This window comes from Perca flavescens, chromosome 13 (genome assembly GCF_004354835.1).
Source record: "Perca flavescens isolate YP-PL-M2 chromosome 13, PFLA_1.0, whole genome shotgun sequence".
Lineage (NCBI taxonomy): Eukaryota > Metazoa > Chordata > Actinopteri > Perciformes > Percidae > Perca > Perca flavescens.
In genome coordinates this window covers 30,825,760-30,846,803 of record NC_041343.1, presented here as the reverse complement: position 1 = coordinate 30,846,803, position 21,044 = coordinate 30,825,760, and positions in this window count along the sequence as shown.

Below are 21,044 nucleotides of genomic sequence, written 5' to 3'. Positions count from 1 at the left end.
ACAATATAATGGAGTAGTATAAGAACCCAAAATCCACATATGGACGCAGGTTGGGGTGGTGGATGGGTCAAACAACACAGGACTTTCACCCAGGAGACCGGGGTTTGTGTACCGTTCTTGTTACTTAACTTGCATCCTTTAACCCCACCCATGGTCTTTTCCTAACCCTAACTTAGTGGTTTTACCGTGCACGTTGAAAAATGATGCAAAGGCCCCTGCCACAGTTTTAAATAGTAATGTCAAGGGTTCCCGACCCAAAAAGTGACACCAAGGGTCCTGTCTAAGCATGTTGAAAAATCAACGGAAAAGGGATACGCAGTGCGTCAAAAAATTGCACCAAAGGGCCCTGACCAAGCATGTTGAAAAATAACACCCAAATGGGTACCCAGAGCTTTAAAAAGTGACGCCAAGGGTCCTGACCAAGCATGTTGAAATGGTGCCAAAGGGTCCTGAACAAGGGTTTTAAAAAATAACACCAAAGGGGAACTCATAGCCTTACAAAGTGACGCCAAGGGGTCCTGACCAAGCGTAGGCTACCAAATATGTTGGTAGTCGGTAGTGAGAATGTGTTTCTTAGGTTGGCTGTTGTCTGTCTGATCCAAACCGCTGCATTTTTAGAAGACAGTGCTTACCAATACTCATCGTTTATCTTCTGACCCCCGGGTCAGGAACCACGGCTGCAGAGAGTATCAATAATAACAGATCTTCTTCCTCTTCTACCTCGGTTACCTTTGTTTCTAACGTCTCAAAGTTTCACCTTTTTGTGCTTTTATTTCTTGATATAACGGTTAACCTACCTGTTGACAGGATTGATCAGTCGGTGTGTAAAGATACCAAATTTGTTAAGTCAATAAATTGGTGTCTTTATCTTGGATAAATGGAAACCAAATCAGAGCTTTCAAACTTTTAGTATTATCATTACTGCACAGTTTGAACATGAAAACATTTTCTAGCGTCAGTCAAACTGATTGTTTCAGAAACTACCCCAGAGTTGAAATGTCTGCCCCTTTTCAACCTTGGAGCACATTTGTTCCTATGAGTGCACACAATATTGTTCCCGGATTCAGCCTCCTCGGAGTGACAATTCGTTGGACACTTTCCAATAGGAGTGATTTTCACAATATGTCCCGGCCCTCCTGGGAAATTTTGTGTTCAGCACCCACCAATTCCCTCTTCTCTTTGAGTTAAATGGGTTTTTGGCGATTGCAGGAGAGAAAAATCATCGTCTGTGCTGCGAGACATTTGCTGTAAATGCAGTTATCGACTTGATAGGACCCCTGTGATTATTGTAAAGTGGAATTACCCTGTTTTACCGAAGAATGCACCTTCTGCCATTACATTTGACAAGCACTTCCATTAGGGGGTGCGACGAACTGATTTAGTGATTAGAGACAGAGGTTCCATTTTCAACACCTGTGAGACAGAAAACCCATACTAATATCAAATGAATACCACCCCTTGCACTGACTCTGAATACATTTGCATGCATCTTGAGTGCACTCAGCAAGTGAATGTGCAAGAAGTCTGGGTAACTTTTGATCCTCTCCATGGGCCCTAATGGTGCTTGAAATGATCAAATAAAAACTCTCTTAAATGAGAGCTCATTCATTTTAAGAGATGGAAATTACTCCTGATTTGATTTTGGGATTATGCATCTGACGCCTCTGTGTATTTACTCATAATCACAGAAGTGCCAGGCTGAATATGTTGTCTCAAATCAAGCACGATACTTAACATGCTTCCCTATTGTTTCTAACTGTCTTATCTACAGTTTTGTAGCCATTAAACATCCTTGTAGCAACACCGCAGCTACAGCAACAACATGTTTCTGGGTCTTGATACAGGTGTGGAAGCTCCAGCAACACCAACTTTCATGTTAGACATTCAAACGTGGTCTTCGACAAATGAATAATGTGGATTTAGTGGGTTCTTCCATTCAGTCATTTATCAGCCAGCTATTAAACCCTAGAGGTTGTAGGTTCCCATGGCACATGAATGCACCACAGCAACTTGTGTCAAGTCCATGTAAGTTAAAAGTTAATAAGTCAGTTATTTTGAAAATAAAGAATTTCATAGAAAGACAGGGTGCCTTGTAAAGGGGACATATAACAAACTCACTTTGTCAGTGCCTGTGCACATACATTTGTGTATCTGTATAATTAATAATTTGTGTATCCCCAATGGGATTCGGATCAGCTCCAAGAGCAATGGGTTCTTCCTTGGCCCATGATACATCTTTCCACTAAGGTTCATGAAAATCAGGCCAGTATTTTTTTTGTAATCCTGATGACAGACAGACCAGCAAACACACGGGCAAACTGACACTGTCTCTAGCCGTTTGCTGCTTTCTGTTTGGTGCTAGAGGGAGTGAGCCCATTTGTTGTTGACAGTGTTCACATATTTAACTTCACTACCAAGACTCAAAACCAAGTTTGATTTTGTTGGAACGTCAAGATGAGGAAAAGATTGACTGGGGTTTTATGAACTTACACCAAACGATTCAGGCAACGGGAGCACCCCAACTCTAGCAAGACTCTCAGGATTCTATTCCGATATTGGAAATGTGTCTGCGACAGCGGACTAGCTTGAAAAGTTGTTTGGTGTAAGGTTGGCATTACTTGATGTATTGAGCATTATTGAACCGTAGCAAGTCAGCATAGACTAGTCTGTCAGTCAATCAGTCTCATTTTGCTGTATGAACTCCTTCCTCTGACAATGAGCACTGAGACTTTTTATCAGCCCTTTCCCCTAGAAAAATCAAATAACATTTTGTTTGTTGTAAACAAACAAGAGCTTCCTCCCAGCCCAGCCAACAAGGATTTTGTCTCTGCTAATGCCAGGAATAATTAAATCAATAATCCACCGTCTGTGATATGATCTCGTACATAGTTTACATAGAAGATTAACAGTACGTCTCCTGATGTACTGTCATTTCCCAAGTGTTCTGACAAATAATGAGCAAACAGATTGGGGCTTGGTACAAACCCCTTAATGTTTTCCATTAAAAGAGTTTCTGCTCAAACATATGAGTTTATTACAGAAAGATTGGAGAGTGATTTGATGAAGAAAAGACTGTGTGCTGCTTTTGGATTTCAACTACATTCACTTTATTTCAAAGACTTCCAATTTTTTTCTCCAGGAAGCCACAGTTCAAAAGAGTAGCGATATATTCCTAAAACCCTAACCTAAGATCAATCTTATTGAAGAAAAATAAGATTATATGATCCTGGAAACATACAGGTAAAAATAATGTAAGCAAGTTAGTATTTAAGGAGGATAATTGGATAATTTCCGTTGGTATCTGATGCTGAGACCCACTGACCAAGCGTCAGTATTTGACGAGTTGGGAGTGAGAATGGGTTGGTTAGGGTTAGGAATATATCTAAGTGTTAATTTGCTGCTGTAAATCACGAGTTATTTTCCGAATATTGTCGTTTCTGTCAATCGTGTCTACTCTGAAGCAGCTTCTGACACACCTCTTAAATACAAAGCTCTTGAAAATAAATGTTTGAACCTCAGCCACACAGCACACACCATCTCCATGGCAACTTTACCACAGGAGGCCCTGGTGAGCTTTTTGTGGAAATATTGGCTTGATGTTTTTCTCAGAGACAATAATCAGACCTAAGTGTATGAATGATAAAGTCCTGTTCACTTCAAAGGTCTCAAGGTGTAAGGCCTGTATTATACATTCATTGTATATTTCAAAGGGTGGAGGTGCATATTTAAAGCTGAATGGCAACCTGTGTTTGACCCTCACACAAATAGTTTGGATTTAAAAAAAGTCATATTTTAAATGAAGCCAGAAGCGGCAGGATATGTTTCAAGTTTTGTTTGCAGAAATGTTGGACATACTTTAGTGGGGTGTGTGTGGGTGTGTGTGTATATATATGATTGCCCCACCCAATCCATTGGTCTAGAGTGCTGTCAATCTGACAATTGTGATTCCCATTAGATCAGAGTACTGTCACTTGGCTGCCTGTTCTGCCAATTTCCCCAGCCCTTGTCAGTTGACCAATTAATGTTTCCATAACAACTATTCAAAATTCTGATACCATGGAACCAGCAATGGTTGGGGAATTTGTTTTTTTTAAATGGCAGACAGAGCCTATAGAAAATGTGTATTGTATTCGGATATACAATTTGTTTTAAATGAAAACAAGTTACTGATTATTGGTCCCCCCCCTTAAATATTTTTACACATTTCGTGCAATTTCCCACAAATCATACAGTACTGCTGTGGCCAGATTGGTTCAGTGGTAGAGTAGGTGCACATATACTGAGAGGTTTATGCCTCGACGCAGAGGTCCGGGGTTCAAATCCGACCTGTGACAATTTCCTGCATGTCTTCCCCCTCTCTCTCACCTAGCTGTCCTGTCAAAAATTAAAGGTGGAAAAGAGACAATTTCCTACAACATGTAGGAATTGCTGTTCCTTATGTACAGGCTGCGTTGAGTGTGGGACATAGGACACTATACTCAATGGTCGCCATCTTGTCTACGAAGTGACAGCTACGGGACCACCAACGTATTTTCAAACTTGTGAAAGTGGCGGGCGAGGAAGCTGCGGCGGTTGCAATTGACACAGCCAAAGTAAGCTATAGGCTACAATTGTAATTTATACACGTGTTTTTTTTTTTTAAACAACTTTCACTAAACTGTAGTCAGTCAGAAAACAAACCCGTAAATATATTTTTTTAATATAAGTCCTGTCTCATGTGCAGCATAAACATTACGTATTAAGTAGGAAGGTTATAGGTTACGGTCAGCTCATCAGACGTTTCCTAATAATAAAGATTGTTCACGAGTTGAGATCTCCAACCGTTTAGGGAGGTCCCGGGACACTTATGTATGTATTAAAAAAATAAAAAATAAAAAAAAGAGACAAAAAATGCCAAAAGGCGACAAAGTGGCATTTGTTTGGGATGTCTTTGTAATGACAACTTGACATTAACCGGGATGACATTACCAGAAGATGTTTTTGTCATGACAACTTGATATTTAATTTCTTTGAAGTGTCCTTATTAACTTGTTTGGGCTCTCTTTGTAATGACAACTTGACATTAATCAGGATGACATTATGTCAAGTTGTCATGACAAAGACATCCTCTGGTAATGTCATCCTGGTTAATGTCAGGTTGTCATTACAAAGAGATCCCAAACTAATTTAATGTCAACTTGCCATAATCAAGACAACCCAAGCAATGTCAACTTGTCATGACAAAAACCAAATAACACTTAATGACAGAAGTCATGAACATGTATGACTTGTTTATAACGTTTATGACACGTTCATGACAGTGTCATGTCATAGCTATGACAGTGTCATGTCACAATTATGTCAATAACTTCAAGCACAGTGTTACCGCATAAACGAACAAAGCAACAGAGACTGACTAGCAAACGATTTAGGCTGACAGGCAAGCACAACATACGAGTATGTGTAACGATCCAACAGGGACTGGATGTCAGGTCACAGCTTAAATAGTGTAGTGATGATGATCAGGACCAGGTGTGTAGATTGCTGATGAGGAACAGGTGAGAGCAGGTTCGGGTGATCCTGGAATTCCCGCCTTGCACTCATTGAACGGGGTACTTTCAGGAATGTAACACAGAAAAAAAACAGACAGACACAGAAAACATGCTCAAGGGGATGGGTTCGTGACATTTACTTTGGAAAAGTCAAATATCTGTGACTACATTATTGCACGTCTCATATAGTCTTCTTACAGTTTGGCCGACATAAAGCTCTAAAAAAAGTCAGCAAAAAAAGTTCCTCAGCCATCATAGAGGTCAGGAAATCAGTTTGTCTTTTTGGTCTGGCGCACTACTAGGCGGGCCACATTTATTGTGAACCTAAATTGATATGCAGGCTGGATAGAAATCTGCGAGGGGCCGGATTTGGCCCGCGGGCCTTGAGTTTGACACATTTGGTGTACCACATGTAAGTCACGGAAGTATCCAAATTGAGACACAAAAAAAGCAGGCAGAGAATCATTCCAAGCTCATCATTTAAACGGATTATTGCATGCTCTAAAAGAAGGATTTTTTTCCCTCTACTGCCCGTTAGATATAGTTACAAAAGTTGATATAAGTATAAATGTGCTAATGCATGTGATGGAACAGTTGCCTAGCAACAGGTGCTGAAAAACAGAGGAAGAGCACCGGGAGGATGAGGCATAAGACTTTAAAAAGTTATGACAGAGTAAGACTGACAGAGTTTTATTTTACTTTCAGAGTGACAAGAATATTAAGCTGCGTGTAAGTGAAGAGAGTTTAATTCACTGAGAGACTTGGAGGCATGTTTGAAGCAAATCAGTGTGAAGTGTACTGATTTTAAAATAGTCTATTTCCTCCTTAATGAATCACTGACCGGGGTAGTCGGCGTCCATATATGTACTTTTCCATTTTGATGAGGAAACAGTGGTTTGTTTTTCTGTGTAAGCTGCTTGACATCGCCTCAGCCCAGCAGGTTCACCTTATTTAAATTTGACAAGCCGCTGTTGTTGGACAATCAGGGCCCAGCACCGTGCGTCTACATTTAATCATTACCTAGTTAGCTAGTCCACATTTATGTGCTTAAACATCAGGAACATTATTTTTATTCTTAGACAGTAGGCTGTATATTTTAATACAAAAGAAAGACAATACTTTAACGCTTCTGAAAGAATACAGTTGTTTTACTTACCATTAAAAACACCTACTGTAATACATTATTCATACATTTGTGAACCTCTCATTTGCTATCTGAATTAAAGGAAAATTCCGGTGCAAAACTAACCTATGGGTTAATAATATATGTGTAACGAGTCGACCGTTCTCTGGGACATGTTTTCATGCTAATCGAATGCGTCTCTAGCTTGAAACAAGTTACCGCAAACTGGTGAGAGGGTAAATCGCTATTTCTACACCACTAACAAGGCTCAAAATAGCACCACACTTCCACGGTAGCATAATGAGGGTCCCTACATGTAAACCGAAGCATTGAGAACTTTGTAAGTGTACAGACAGTTTATTAAAAAGATAGATTATAAAGAGAGTAGCGTTCATATTCACATGCGGACGCTATCTTGGAACAGTCATGACCAATGCCGTGCAACCAGTAACCCGTAACATAGCTCAAACACGGCGTTTGTGGTTCGACTGGTCATGACCGTTTTCCAAGATGGTGCCCGCATGTAAACATGAACGCTGTAGCAACCAACGTAATAATAACTTAGATTAATATAGCGCATTTCATGAAACCCGAGGACACTTTACAAAAGTAACGTAACAGGTGGACAAGGGAAAAGAAAATAGTAGGCCAACAAAAACACCGACTAATAGGAATAAAATGGCGACTCTAAATGGAAGGGGGACGTAATTTAATGTCGGCTACCGACGTACAACCACATTGTGCACTGTAAAGTTATTTTACAATACTACAATACATCCTGTAGATACTAGCTTCATAAACATTTGATTGTCGGCAAAGTACTTGTGGAGACAATGTAATCTGCGAGTCAGACAGCAAGACGCTCTGCTTCTGAGACACTCCCGGTGTGGTATGGCACATGGAGGAGGAACAGAACAAAACTGGAACGCAGCACGGACGCCCAATTGAGAATCTGCGTTATACAGCAGTAGTCAATGTGGTGCATACATTATTAAATACGCGGAATACATACAAATTACAGTGTGTTACTTTTCGTAGCTATATGTACGAATGGTTCATGAGAACAGCCTGGTGTGTGTGTGTCTAACAATTATTGCCTTGCATGAGATTCCCTTGGATAACCTGACTTTTTGACTGGGTGCAGAGTGTCAGAAAACTAAATGACTAAACAAAGCAGTTGTGACAGATGAAATGATCGGCGTGTCCTTGCCAAGTTCCATTTGAACTTCTCCGGGTGATGTTTCCTCCCACACATGCCTCTGTTGTCATATTCTACCACACAGAGCACTTTGTGAAATGAGAACCACGTCTGGAATGCTAATGATCTGATGTTGACATTACCCTAAACATTTTCTGACAGTGAAGCATGAACACAAACGGAAGAGATTAGGTAGTGGTTAAAAGATTATACCCGTGGTTTTGTACTGGATGTTTTAAAACCTGCATTTCAATGGCAAAGTGTTAAAGGGTAATTTCATGTTTTTTGTTCCCCCAACCCATTTCCCAATGCACTTGTGTCTAATAGACAGATGTGAACAAAAATATTTCAAATTGGTCCAGTATTGAGCGAGATCGCATTGACTGGCCGGCGAGCTGCAATGTAACCTAATGGGGCAATAGGGCACCATCTATTTTGTCCACTAAAAGTGATTGTTTTTGCCACTGACATGCTCAGATTGTAACTAAAAGAGTCTGACAACATTATGGATCTCACAAGGTGACTTCTTGTCCAAACACAGCATTGTGGAGTGTAGAACGCGAGTCGGTTAAAAGGCTTTCCGGTAGTTTGTTGTTTCGGACTACAGAATTTATAGGCTTGTGATTATAGCCTGTCAGTGACTTAGCGTCTTCATTAATTCATAGGTGTGTTTTGGGCGTAACATGCAATAAACCAATCAGAGGGTCATCTCCCATTCCCTTTAAAAGCCAGGCGCATTTGGACCTTGGAGCATTGCTGTTATGATGGAGGGTTTGCACCGTAATATTTTTATTTGTAATCTTCTGCATGTGTGTGTTCTGCTGTGCGTCCCTGTGTGTGTGTGTGTGTGTGTGTAACAAGCATAGTGTGTGTGCGCTGTGCACGAGCCTAGGCGCATTTTACTAATGCTCTGTTAAAATAACAATGAAATGCTGCGTTATTGACTTTAGACCAGGTTTTTGTTGGTCAATATTGCGATCACTTTCCACTCCACTCCACCTCAAGATAGCAATACACCAAGAATTCACCTGAACACACCTCCTTGTAAGACCAGCACGCCCATGGGCGCAAAGATGGGTGCAGGTGCATTTGCTATTTAAACGACGTGGGCGCTGGACGGGAAACTTGACAACTGCGTCGGTCTTAAACTACCAAAGACACTTGCTTCGGGCATTGTGCTGCGCTGCACCGGGTGCAAGATAGGGCCCTCGGTGTAGTAAAAACAAAGGCAACACTACAATTATTGCTCAAATTGTCTACATTTGTATTAAGAAACATCAATCCCAGTTAACAGATGGACTCCTTGCTTTTCTCTGGGACCTACAATGCTGTGCTGGCGATCACTCATGGGTGGTGAAGACAAACCAACAAACAATCAGTTTGACAGCGAAATGCACGAGGATTGAGATGGAAAATGTGAGTTTTTGGAACATATCTGAGCATATGGATAGACAACTGAGAAGTGGCACATGCTCATTGGGTGTTTGGAGAAGTTTCTTTGGGTGTTTGACAAGTTTTTACCCCCACAGTGAAAACTTGTCAAACATGAACATGAATCTAAGACAAAAACTGCCTCTATTCTCGATTAAAGACAAAACTACGATGCTTCACAGCAACTTTTTAAGCCTACAGGGGAATGTGTTTTCATACTACTAAGAAACATTTTGGGACAAAACTGTGCCACACCTCACACATAAAACAAGAAATGTGCAAGAAGAGACCAATGCTGCCAGCCCACTGTCTCCCTGAGCGGGGATTAGGCAGCTGTGACCGCGAGTGAAACAACAAAGGCAGAATCTTGTTAGCTTATCTACTTTGGTGTGAAATTTGTCTTTGAGAAACATCAGAAGACGCTATGTACAACAGATAACAGCCAGAGCATATCAGCACATTAACTCTGTAAATTACCCTTTGATAGATTTTACACAGTTCAACAGGAAACCACAGGAAATCCAACTTTCCGAGAACATGGCAGAACAACATATGAGTTTTAAATAGACTTTTTGTAATAAAATTAATAAATACAAATAATGATAAAGAAATACATAAAGGTAAAGTTTGTAAATTAGTTACATCCGTGCCGTATAAAGGGCATGGATGAGTGTGTTGCCACGCCCAGCCCCCACTCCTAGGTCCTGTTTTTATTACATTCGTCATCTTACTTTGCTTACTTTCTGTTAATTTTGTTACTCACCGTTTGTTTCTGTTGCAAGTCACTTTCCGTCCGGTCTTTAGCCGTGTTTAAAACCATTCCCTCGTTCACTCACTGACTATTCCCTATATAGTGTTTATTAAATAGTGAACTATATAGGGAATGACCAAATGAGATTTCAGACACTACACTGAAAACATCATTGTGTCGGGGTCAGTCCTATGTTCCCACATTTCTAGGACATTTTCAAAATTAGGTCTTGTTAGGGGACATTTCCCTTCAATTTAACATTTTTTTACTGTTTTTTCAAATTTATTGAATTTATGAAAAAGGAAATGTTTGAACATAGGGCCTAATTTTGGAAAAAAATCTTAGAAATGTGGGAACTGTGGGAAAATAGGGCCTAATTTTAAGAAAAATCTTAGAAAAGTGGGAACATACTGTAGGTCTTATTTTCAGTGAAAAAAAACATTCTTAGAAATGTGGGAACATAGAGCTGTGGGAACATAGGCACGCTCCCATTGGGTCAGTAGATGCGCCGGTTATTTGTGACGGTAGCAAGTGCGCCCATCATCATGTAAACAAACCCAAACAAAAATTCTTCTGAAAACATCCCTGAAGGAACTTCCATTGTCATTTTTTAATTTGTACTTGGGAAAAGGGAACCAGAAAATAATATATTCGGGGGATAAATATTTATTCAGAGTAATGTTAGTGGCTGGTAAAAAAGCCATCACCATGAAGTGGCTGAAAACTGAGGTACCTAAAATGGAGGATTGGGTTGTAATGTATAACATCTACAGGATGGAAAAGTTGACTTTCTTAGTTAGACTAGAATCAGATAAATTTAGGAATTACTGGGTTGATTTCGTAACACCATTGAGAACGGACTTTATTTGGTGAAAACATTGTATCTTATGGATCCCCTTGGTTCTTGCTACAAATGTTGATTGTTCATAAGATTATGTTTGGCATTATCCTTCACCAGGAGAGATAGGTCTTTACAAGAGGGGAATGAAAATGTGGACTGAAGTGAATAGTTTACTCTTTTCGAGTCTACTGAGTTTTGTGTTTAATTGTGAATTTTATGTGTTTGATCCCTGGTGTGAAATATTTGTATGCTCTGTATATGTAGAAAACATATGTGTCAGATGTTAAATGCTAATGGGACAATGCTGAATGGAGTCAATTAAAAAGTTAATTATTAATTAAAAAAGAAAAGAAAACATCCCTGAAACATATCGAGCACTCAGGAGAATAATTAAAGCTTGTATATTATATATGTTGCATGTTACATTTCCTCTGTTTAGAAATTAAAGCCTGCTCCATTTTTGCCTTTTCAGTTTTTGTGGGTGATTCTGCTTCTTCTTCTACTATGGGAAAACACGACCGCGTTGCATTGTGGTTAGTCTCGCTTTACCAGACCTTCCTCCACAGCGCTGCGAAGGAAGGTGTGGCTAGTCCACACAGTATTCCGGGATGAGATGAAAACGTGCTCTGGTTTATTGGCATTTCTTTAAACCAATCACAATCGTCGCTAGGCACCAGGAAAAGCCACGGCGCCACCAATCTTTTCAGTTTAATGGGAAACAGCTGTTGCTGATAAACTGGTAGTTGCAACAACAGGAACCATCTCATCCTGTTTGCACTTGTGGTTCTTCACTCGAGGGCCTCACTCCTCTTCCTCCAGACAGTAATTGACCCGAATACATCCACCCAGGTCCCAGGTGACCCGAACCTGCCACTGCAACACTGCCATGGATGTCATTTTCCATTAGTGGGAGACAGTTGGGCCGTTTATAGCAGCGGGGTAGCAGTAATCATTCAGCTGGCAGTTATAAGCAGAGCAGACCTGTCACACCTCTCCTGACTCTAACTGACAAAGTGCCAAATACTGTACATAACTTATTTTTTTCAGAGATATTGGTACCAGCGTGCATTCACCTGCATGTGACCAACACAATCTGCTCCAATCCCCAATCTTTTACGCTTCACCAAGCCATCCCTAAAGGCAAGACGCATTACGTGAGAACTAGGGTTTAATATTTTTCCTGAAAATGAGATGAATCAGATCCCGGGAAATAGACAGCCCATAGTCCGGCAATCCCAGGAAATGGCCGAGAAATGGTTTTTTTTGGTTTGTTTTTAGCCCAAGTACTGTATCGATATCATTCAAATATGCGTTCCCAAAATCCCAAACTGACATTTTTTATATTATCTGTATCATTTTTAGGACTAAAGAACACAGTTTATGTTGATCATCAACACAGTTTGCAATGATCAATTCTGCTGCGTGATCAAGTGAGCTGCGTGCTGCAGTGTGACATCTGCTGCAGCGCTAATTATGAAATGCCGGGTGGAATGTCTGGGACTTGTCTTCTGAAAATCTAGGCAACCCTTATATAATCAATGTTTTATGGAAATCTATTATACAAACTAGCGAAATATGCTTAAGTAAACCATTGAATGATTTCTAAACCATTACGTTATCGAAATCCATTCTGTGCCTGTTGAGGATGTGTAAGAGGCTGCAAATGGGAATAATCACTCAAAGTTAACCAAATACAAATACGCCTTATAAACCGGTCACACAACTTGCACTACACAACTTAGCTGTTTTATTGTCCAGTCTTTCAAAATGCTCCCAAACAAAGCTGGCCGCAGACATCATTAACGGAGTTAGGTAGCCCAGCTGCGTAGTGCGTGCTGCGTAACGAACTTCTTCTTCTTTAATGAATGAATGTATTTAGGGAGCCTGTATTACTGTAGCTACCGTCGCCTGCATCAACGCTACCGTATGATAATAATAGACACGTACTCCTTGCCTTTTTTTATTTTATTTTATTTCCCGTTTCCCGTCATAACATTTCCCGGGAAGCGGGAAATGGTTTTGATCAGATTTCCCGGGAATCCCGTTTCCCGGGATTAAACCCTAGTGAGAACTGTCCCACAAAAAAGTCCCACATGAAAACATGAATATTACGAAAAGTATTCTTTAATTGATTGATTTAATTTGCATATAACCTAATAGCCATATGTTTCATATCAAAATGTTCAGATCAAACTAGGCTTTCGGTAGAGCGAGGCCCAGATGTGTTCTAGTGCAGTCTGTAAAGAAATAATTTGGCCCCTAATCTGAAAAGTTGAAGTTTGCGTTTTGAAATTCTTTAAAATCTTCTGTGAAAACATAACCACACTCATGAGGGCCAATCGTTTTGGTGCTTGTTCTGGTTGCATTTGGTGAGATGAGTTTACTAAAGTCTTAGGTTCACAAAAAGGACGCAAATCCACTAATTATACACAGCGGGGCAGACGACGAGTGTCACAAGCTTTCTTGCCTGTCTCCTCATTTGCCGTGCGAGTGACAAATGATCTTGCAATAAAAAAGAGACTCTGCCGATTCCGGCAATATCTGCGCTATATTGTCAGTGAAATATGAATAGAGACATTGAAAATATTTTGTATTGGACGTCAGTCTTCCTCAGAGGCTTAGGTTAAAAGGACATGCAAAAGAAACCCAGAAAACCCTCAAGGGGCTAGGTATGTTGGGTTCCCTACAATTATTCAACAATACATTACATGAAGAGGAAAAGAGACAGAAGAAAGGAAGACCTAAATGACAGAAGAAAATAAAGAGCGAAGAAAACAACAAGAAACAAGTATTCTTGCAGAATGCCAAGGTGTTTTTCAATTCAGAGACACACAGTTGTCTGGATTGTTCCTGACCTCTCTTCTTTGTACTTGCTGTACACTTGTATGTTCCCAATTCACAGCAACCCCACATGCGGATCCCCACAGCACCCCAATCAACAGTAATTACTCTGACTTTCACCCTCACCTGCTGCTGTTTGTGTATTTCAGACCTATTTGTTCTAATTAAGTGAATGTTGCTATGGCTTAAATGATGCACATTTTCCTTCTTTTGTCCTTCACACAAGCTGTTACAGCACAACACGGCACCAAACAAGAGAAGAAAACTTGTTTTATATTGGCAACATATTCAAATTAACCGATATACTGTAAGCACTAAGACAAAAGCACAACAGACAATCTGGGAGTAATGAATGGAAGTGTGCCGGTATATATAGGGTATATCCCAGGTCATTTAAATTGCATCCCCGGCTCCTTCACTTGCTTCGCTTCCTTGCGTCTTATTCCGACCCATTGAGGAAGCATGGTAGAGACGCAAGGGAATCATGCGAGGAGAGAGGAAACGAGGAAATGTGTTTTTAAAAAGGGATGAGGCATCACGTGAATTTGTCAGCAGTATGGGTGGGGTTAGCAACGGCTTTTAGCTTCACGTCTTCCAGGAAGGCTGCTCTCTGTATCCTCGCTCATAGCTCCTCAGAGATCCCTCCTCCTTCCTCGCCCATAGCTCCTCAGAGATCCCTCCTCCACCCTAGCTCCTTAGGTTAGGAATAAGAGCTTTGAGACGGCCTTCATTAAGGAGGGCCAGAACGAGTTCCCGCTCAAGCGAAGAGATATCAAATAAGAGACTTTGGATTTAACCTATGAGCTGGATGGCATACTGACAGAATTTAAAATGCTAGTTAAACAAAAGCATGCAGGATTTGATTGGTAGCAGCATGACGTTGGGAAAAACCAAATGTCGTTTTGTGAAAATTGCTATTGTGAAGGATTTTTAAGCTGATTTTGTTCCAATTATAACAAAAAGTCTTTCAAACCATACAATATTGGTCGTTTCTTCCCACACTTTAATACGACCCACGGGAGGGTTTTCTATCCTCATATCTAAGCCAGAGAACGTAACGGTCTTGGTTTAACGTTGTCAAATAGTCACAGTTTTGGTTAGGGTTAGGCACCAAAACTTCTTAGTTAAGAAATAGATAAAAAGATGTCCCCCCCATGAGGAATTCAAAGTAATGACAACAAAACTGTCAGCGCGCCACATGATACAAGCCTTCTGTGATCGAGAACCCCACCTACCCCTCCTTCACACAGTTGCTAGTAGCCAAGGAGGACATGAAGGATTTAAAAAACATGGACTCTTCAGAAGAGGAAATTATCCTCACTCCAGTTTTTGCGTGGGAAAGTCACAATCTTCTGAACATAGCCATACTGAGAAATACAGAGAGAGTTGTGTGGAGCTGATAGTCTTAATTAGCTTTGTAGCAACTCATTTGGCAGTGGTTTGAATGTAATGGACGTTCATTAATATCAAAAAGTTTAGCGGTAAAGCTTTAAAATCAGACGTTACTTTACGTAACGCTGAACTGTTTTGTGGCTAGAGGACTTCTGACTTTTTGTTCATTTTACTTTATTCATTTATTCAAAGCTTTCTGAATTTGCCACAGCTATAATTCCTTCTAAAGGCAGTATTCTTCATAGTAATGGTGGCTGAGACTCATGGGTATTGTAGTATTTACAGCCAATTACCATATCTAACTGACAAACTGAAAAACATAATCTCCTCAAAACAAAGTTGCAATAATTGGGGCATAACATACCTACAGTATTGTTAAATGTTCCAGACTATATAGAGGGAAATTGATAAACAGAAAACCTTCAAATGAGAAATTACTGTTGGAAAACAACTGAGACTGGAGCAATTAAGTGTTGGACCATTGCCCATGTCTTCTGTTTAGAGCTGAATTCATTACTTTGTCTCTCGGGACACTTCAGGTTATTTAATATTCCAGGTCTCAAGCTTGATGAGGAGCGAGGCAATCAGAGTGCTACAGATCCGTTAACACCAGAGCCTTTCAAGAGCTTCTCACTGAGCTCTCAAGAAGCAAAGGAGCCGTTAATATCTCCTCCGCTATTAAGTCAAAAGCTCTTTGACGCCGACAGCCACCAGAGAGCTATATCTGTGGAGAAGTAGTTTTCCCAGCTGTGAATGCAAATTATGACCATTATAATAAACTGTGGGACTTCTCTAAATTACAGCAATTGAAGTGTCAGGACCCAGACCTGCAGTATTTTTCATTTTTCAAATCTGTCACAGCTCCATCTTTCAGGACGACTACATGAAGAGACGAGCTCCAGTCGAGCTATGGATAGATAATTAAAGAGTGAAGTGTGTGACATATAGAAAAGGAGCATGGTTGTGCCTTACGAGAAATGTGAGGGACAGAACATTTTTGGCTAAGACCAAGGATAGAAGTTGTCAGCATTTAATGTTTAATTTTTCATATTTTGAATACCTAAGTAAGTTAATGGACAGATGGGCTGATGGTGCGTTAAAAAGGTACTTTACATAAAAAACAAAGGCAGAAGCAGTAAAACAATACAACTACAATAATAAATTGTGATTGTCTGTAAAGCCTAGCTGCTTGCATTTTTCTTTAGTAAAGGTAATTCCCTTACCTTTTTCTTCAACAGGTGAAATTGTTCCTGCTAGCTGGGCAGTTAGTGTTATGCTGGAAGCAGACTAGAAATCCAGATGGTAATGGCGCAACCTCGGTCGGTCACGAAAATTAAAGTTGCGCACAAACTTGTCATTTGTTCCGGTGTTGTGTGTCACAGTGGAGAGCAACAGTTGCTACATCTAGGAAGGCTAGCCTTGCAATGCTATACCTATCACCTAGAGCAGAGATCTTCAACAGGGCGTCCGGGGCTCCTAGGGGGTCCTCAGAGTTGCTGCAGGGGGGCCACCGAATTAATGATCGATCATTTAAAAAAGGAAAATGTGTCTAAAATGTGTAAAGATATGTTTTTTTTTTATGAACATTGATGATAGGCTTACTGGCCTATAGCTAAGGTAGCCATCCACAGATACAGATAAGCTTAAGGATTCACTGTGCCACATTTCAACATTAAAAGATGATGTATAAATATATAAACATGCCAACAATTTTTATTTTTAAAAGCTTGGTATTGTATACACCATAAAAATGTATGTGTAAAGGCTTGAGTCCGCCCTACATGTTATTGTAGGCCCAGTTTGAATATGCAACACAATTTTATACAATATATGTAGTAGGGGATCCCTGCTCGGTCTCTTTTTCAGCTAGGGGTCCTTGGCTTAAAAAATGTTGAAGACCCCTGTCCTAGATACATTCTAGGATAGCAGATAAACACTCTGGGTTGTTTGCATTTCTAGCAATTCTAATCGTCTTGGGCTGAGCTAAGCTCCGGACGCCGCGACGGTAACTGTAGCTTGCTAGCTCGAAGTTTGTTTGTGGTTTCCTAAAGAGAACGGAGTCAGACATCGGTAACACACAACCCCGGAACTAGGGCAGGGCAATATATCGATATTTGAGATTAGACATCGTCTTAGATTTTGGATATCATAATATGACATAAGTGTTGTCTTTTCCTGTTTTTTAAAGGCCACATAACAGTAAAAAAAATTGTCATTTTCCAGACTTACTAGCTTTTTTATTATTTGCCTGTACCCACTTAGTCATTGTATCCACATTATTGGTGATTATTCATCAAAACTGTCATAATTTTGTGACAGCACCAATAGTTAACCCTACAATATCGACACAATATCGACAACAATGTATTTGGTCAAAAGTATCGTGATATTTGATTTTCTCCATATCGCCCGGCTCTAGCCGGAACATCTGGCGATTATCCTGGAAATTAACTGTTGTCTAGCCATTGTTTCGATACTTTTTTTTTTTTAAATAATTAAATCATTTGTTGTATTTTTACAATTGTCAATATTCATGAACATACAGTAAGTATGTTTGTGATTGCTGTGCGCTTAAGGTTAACCCCGCAAACCTAGTCAAGAACTTTGTCATTCCTCCCTTAGCAATGGAAGACACACTCAGCGTTCACTTCAAACCCTCCTCAGTGAGCCCACAGTGGGACATGTATTGATCCTGACACACAAACACACATGCACACCTGGGTGCTGGTAGGAGGTATTAGTGTAGCTAGAGGGAGTGTGCGACATGTTTGAAAAAGGAGGGAGAGAGAAAGGCACATATGCTAAAAAAGCTAAAGAGCAGCTGGAGAATTGAGCAGAAAGAAGACAGGTTTAGAAGAAGTTTTCTGTGACAGACACTTGAGGGAATAACCCATATGCTTAATATTTCACAAGCTGAAGTTGCCTCAACTTTATTCAAAGAAACTTTCAAGTGTAGTTCATGGTACAATCTGTTGTTGTATTACTGTATTGTGATGACTCTAAGAGTAGTGTTGATGTCATTGAAAAAACCTAATCACTTTCTCGACGGGATTAGTTTTACGTTAAAATGTTCAGTTAACATTTAGTTTAGTTTAATTTAGTTAGTTAACTCTTTCTTCGTCTGTTCTTTTGGATTTGAGCTTCATTTCGATTTTATAAAAATGCATCAGATCTGTGTGTGCAAGGTTTCTGTGCATAATAAGCTTGTTGGATGACAGATTCTTACTTGCTGTGTAGATCTCAATTGCAACACATTTTCATACCTAAATGGCATTAAAGGTCGATTTCCAAAAGACTCCCAAAACAACACATGTGACCGTTCTATTTACTGCCCCCACTCCCCCACCTCTGGTGCTTCTTTCTTATCTACGGTACTCTCAAATCATCGAAGTGAATGGAGCGATTGTTAGAAAATGTAAATATCCTGGCGTGGGTCTCACTAAGCCTTTAGAACATTGTGAACTGAACCCTGCTTTGTGTCACTTTGTTCTCCGAGATCTCGTCACTGTTTCCAGAATCAACTCCCAGAGATCAAGCCAGTAGATGATACGGTCTGTAAAACTTGAATGTAAAACTTGGTTCATTTTTTGTTTTAAATGACACTTGACTTGTTGGTTTCACACGTAACATGAACCACGGTCTGTTTGACCCATCCTTATCCCATCTTATACTTTGTCACTTTGTCGTTGCTCTCACAAGAATTACTTAAGGTCGCTGCCTAACAAGAAATTTAATTGTCTGTCGTTATGGGCCGCTTGCATAATTGTTTTTTTTGGGGTGGGCTGCTTAATTCCAGTGTACAACAATGTAAGGGTAGCCAATTTGTTTAAAGTCACATGTACAACACACATTGTCAGGGTTTGTGCTGCATTGGAACCAAAATGCAGAGGGTTGAGACGAGGAGGCAGCATGAAGGCTTTGAAGGGTTATTTAAATTAAAACAGCTACAACAAAATGTGTCCTAAAGCAAGCAGGTCAAAAACAGGCAAAAGGAATACCTGAACAAAAAATCCAAAACCAGTAGACTTAAAAATATCCCAAACACTAGGAATCAAACTGCAAAGGGAGAGACGCAGGGATTCCTGCAGGACAAAGAAAGCACAGAGACTGAATAAACAAGGAAATGAGGGTAGTAATGAGGCAAAGGTGACAAGAGGACTGATGAACAGGTGGAACACATCAGACAATCACAAAAGGCGGGAAAACACACAAGGCAGGAAGTCAAACAAGACACGACACAGGAGAAACAGACACTACAAAATAAAACTGAAGCATGAAAACATACACAAAAGATTAACAATATTGCAAAGCAGGGAATGAATTAACAAAATAAAACAGGAAAAACCACAACTGAAAACCACAACCATGTCACAAATACTGTGACTTCTTCTTTTTTTCCTTTCAAGCTCACTTCTTACTTGCCACAAAGCTGTCTTCAGACAGCAACACTGAATAATTCCCTTTTTTGTCCACCTGTCTCTGGCCTTTAAGGCAATGACTGAGACCCTGCAGCTCAGCAGTGCTGAGCCTGTGGCCCTGTAGTACATAATGTCACCCTCCCTGTTGATCATTCAGCCGGCCGCTGTTTGTCAAGCCCTCTGTGCAAGCTACACTTATTTTTACGGGAAGCTTTTAACCCACACAGATACGCACTGTAGGTGTATTATGACTGTGTGGCTCAGGGACAAGCTGAAGGAAGAAGCTCATGGTTATCATTTATTCTTTAAGACTTTAGGGTAGAGCTGGGCGATGTGGAGAAAATCAAATATCAGAATATTTTTGACCAAATACATCAATGTCGATACTGTGGCGATATTGGAGGGTTGTGCTTCCACAAAATATTAACACAGAGTTTTGATAAATAATCAACAATAATGTGGATACAATGAATAAGTGGGCAAAGGCAGATAATAAAACAGCTAATAGATAGATAGATAGATAGATAGATAGATAGATAGATAGATAGATAGATAGAGATCCCAAAATGGGAAATTACGGTGCTACAGCAAAAAAATATCAGACACACCGCACACACACAGAATATACATGAAATAATAAATAGGATATAATACAAGAACAAATTTTTAAAAATGAAGATACAAAATACAAAGTGGAGAATGTACAAACGCATACAAGTTGGGAATACAAATGTACAGCTAATAAGTCTGGTAAATTCAGAAAATGACATCAATTTACTGCAATGCAGCATTTAAAAACAGGAAAATACTAAGCTTTTGTCATATTGCGACCCACACATTCATTCACACTCACACTCTCTCTCTCACACACACACACACAGACTTGAGAAAATTGTTTTCAGGTCATCATGATGCAGTTTGATTTATAGAACATGACAAAAGCAACACGACAATTCTCAGGGAACTGTCACGAATAAATACAATGTGCTTCAATGGATCAAATACTACGAGGAAACTACAAGAGGCCTGAGAAGCTTCTGGCATGGCTGCCACATTTCCAATAAAAGCCGTTACACCTTCATGTTAAAGTGTGAAGTAAGTCAAAGGCCGTGCTGTGAGGAACACATTGACATCCGATCCAGAGGAAGGTGCACTGAAGCTGGATGTGTCCAGACAGCTCTCCCCAGCTACAGATTTGAGAAGAATACCGTGAGGGAAGCAGATCCACATTGTCGAAGCCTCTGTAATGTGGATATCTGGGGGGGAAAAAATACATCCTCTACAACCTCTATAACACCTTCCACTCTTACGGGAAATTGATTTTGCTGCGCCTCCACCTCTCTACAACCTCTGGAGGATTTTTTTTTTCCTCACACCGCTAGGGAAGCAGCCCAGGTGCTCATCTGGAATATTGCAAATTGCTGCTCGCTGGAGCGTCTGCAGCTAGTCCAGAATGCTGGCTCATCAGGTTAATCCACGTGATATTTTTTAAGTTGGATCCAAAATTGCATACTCTGC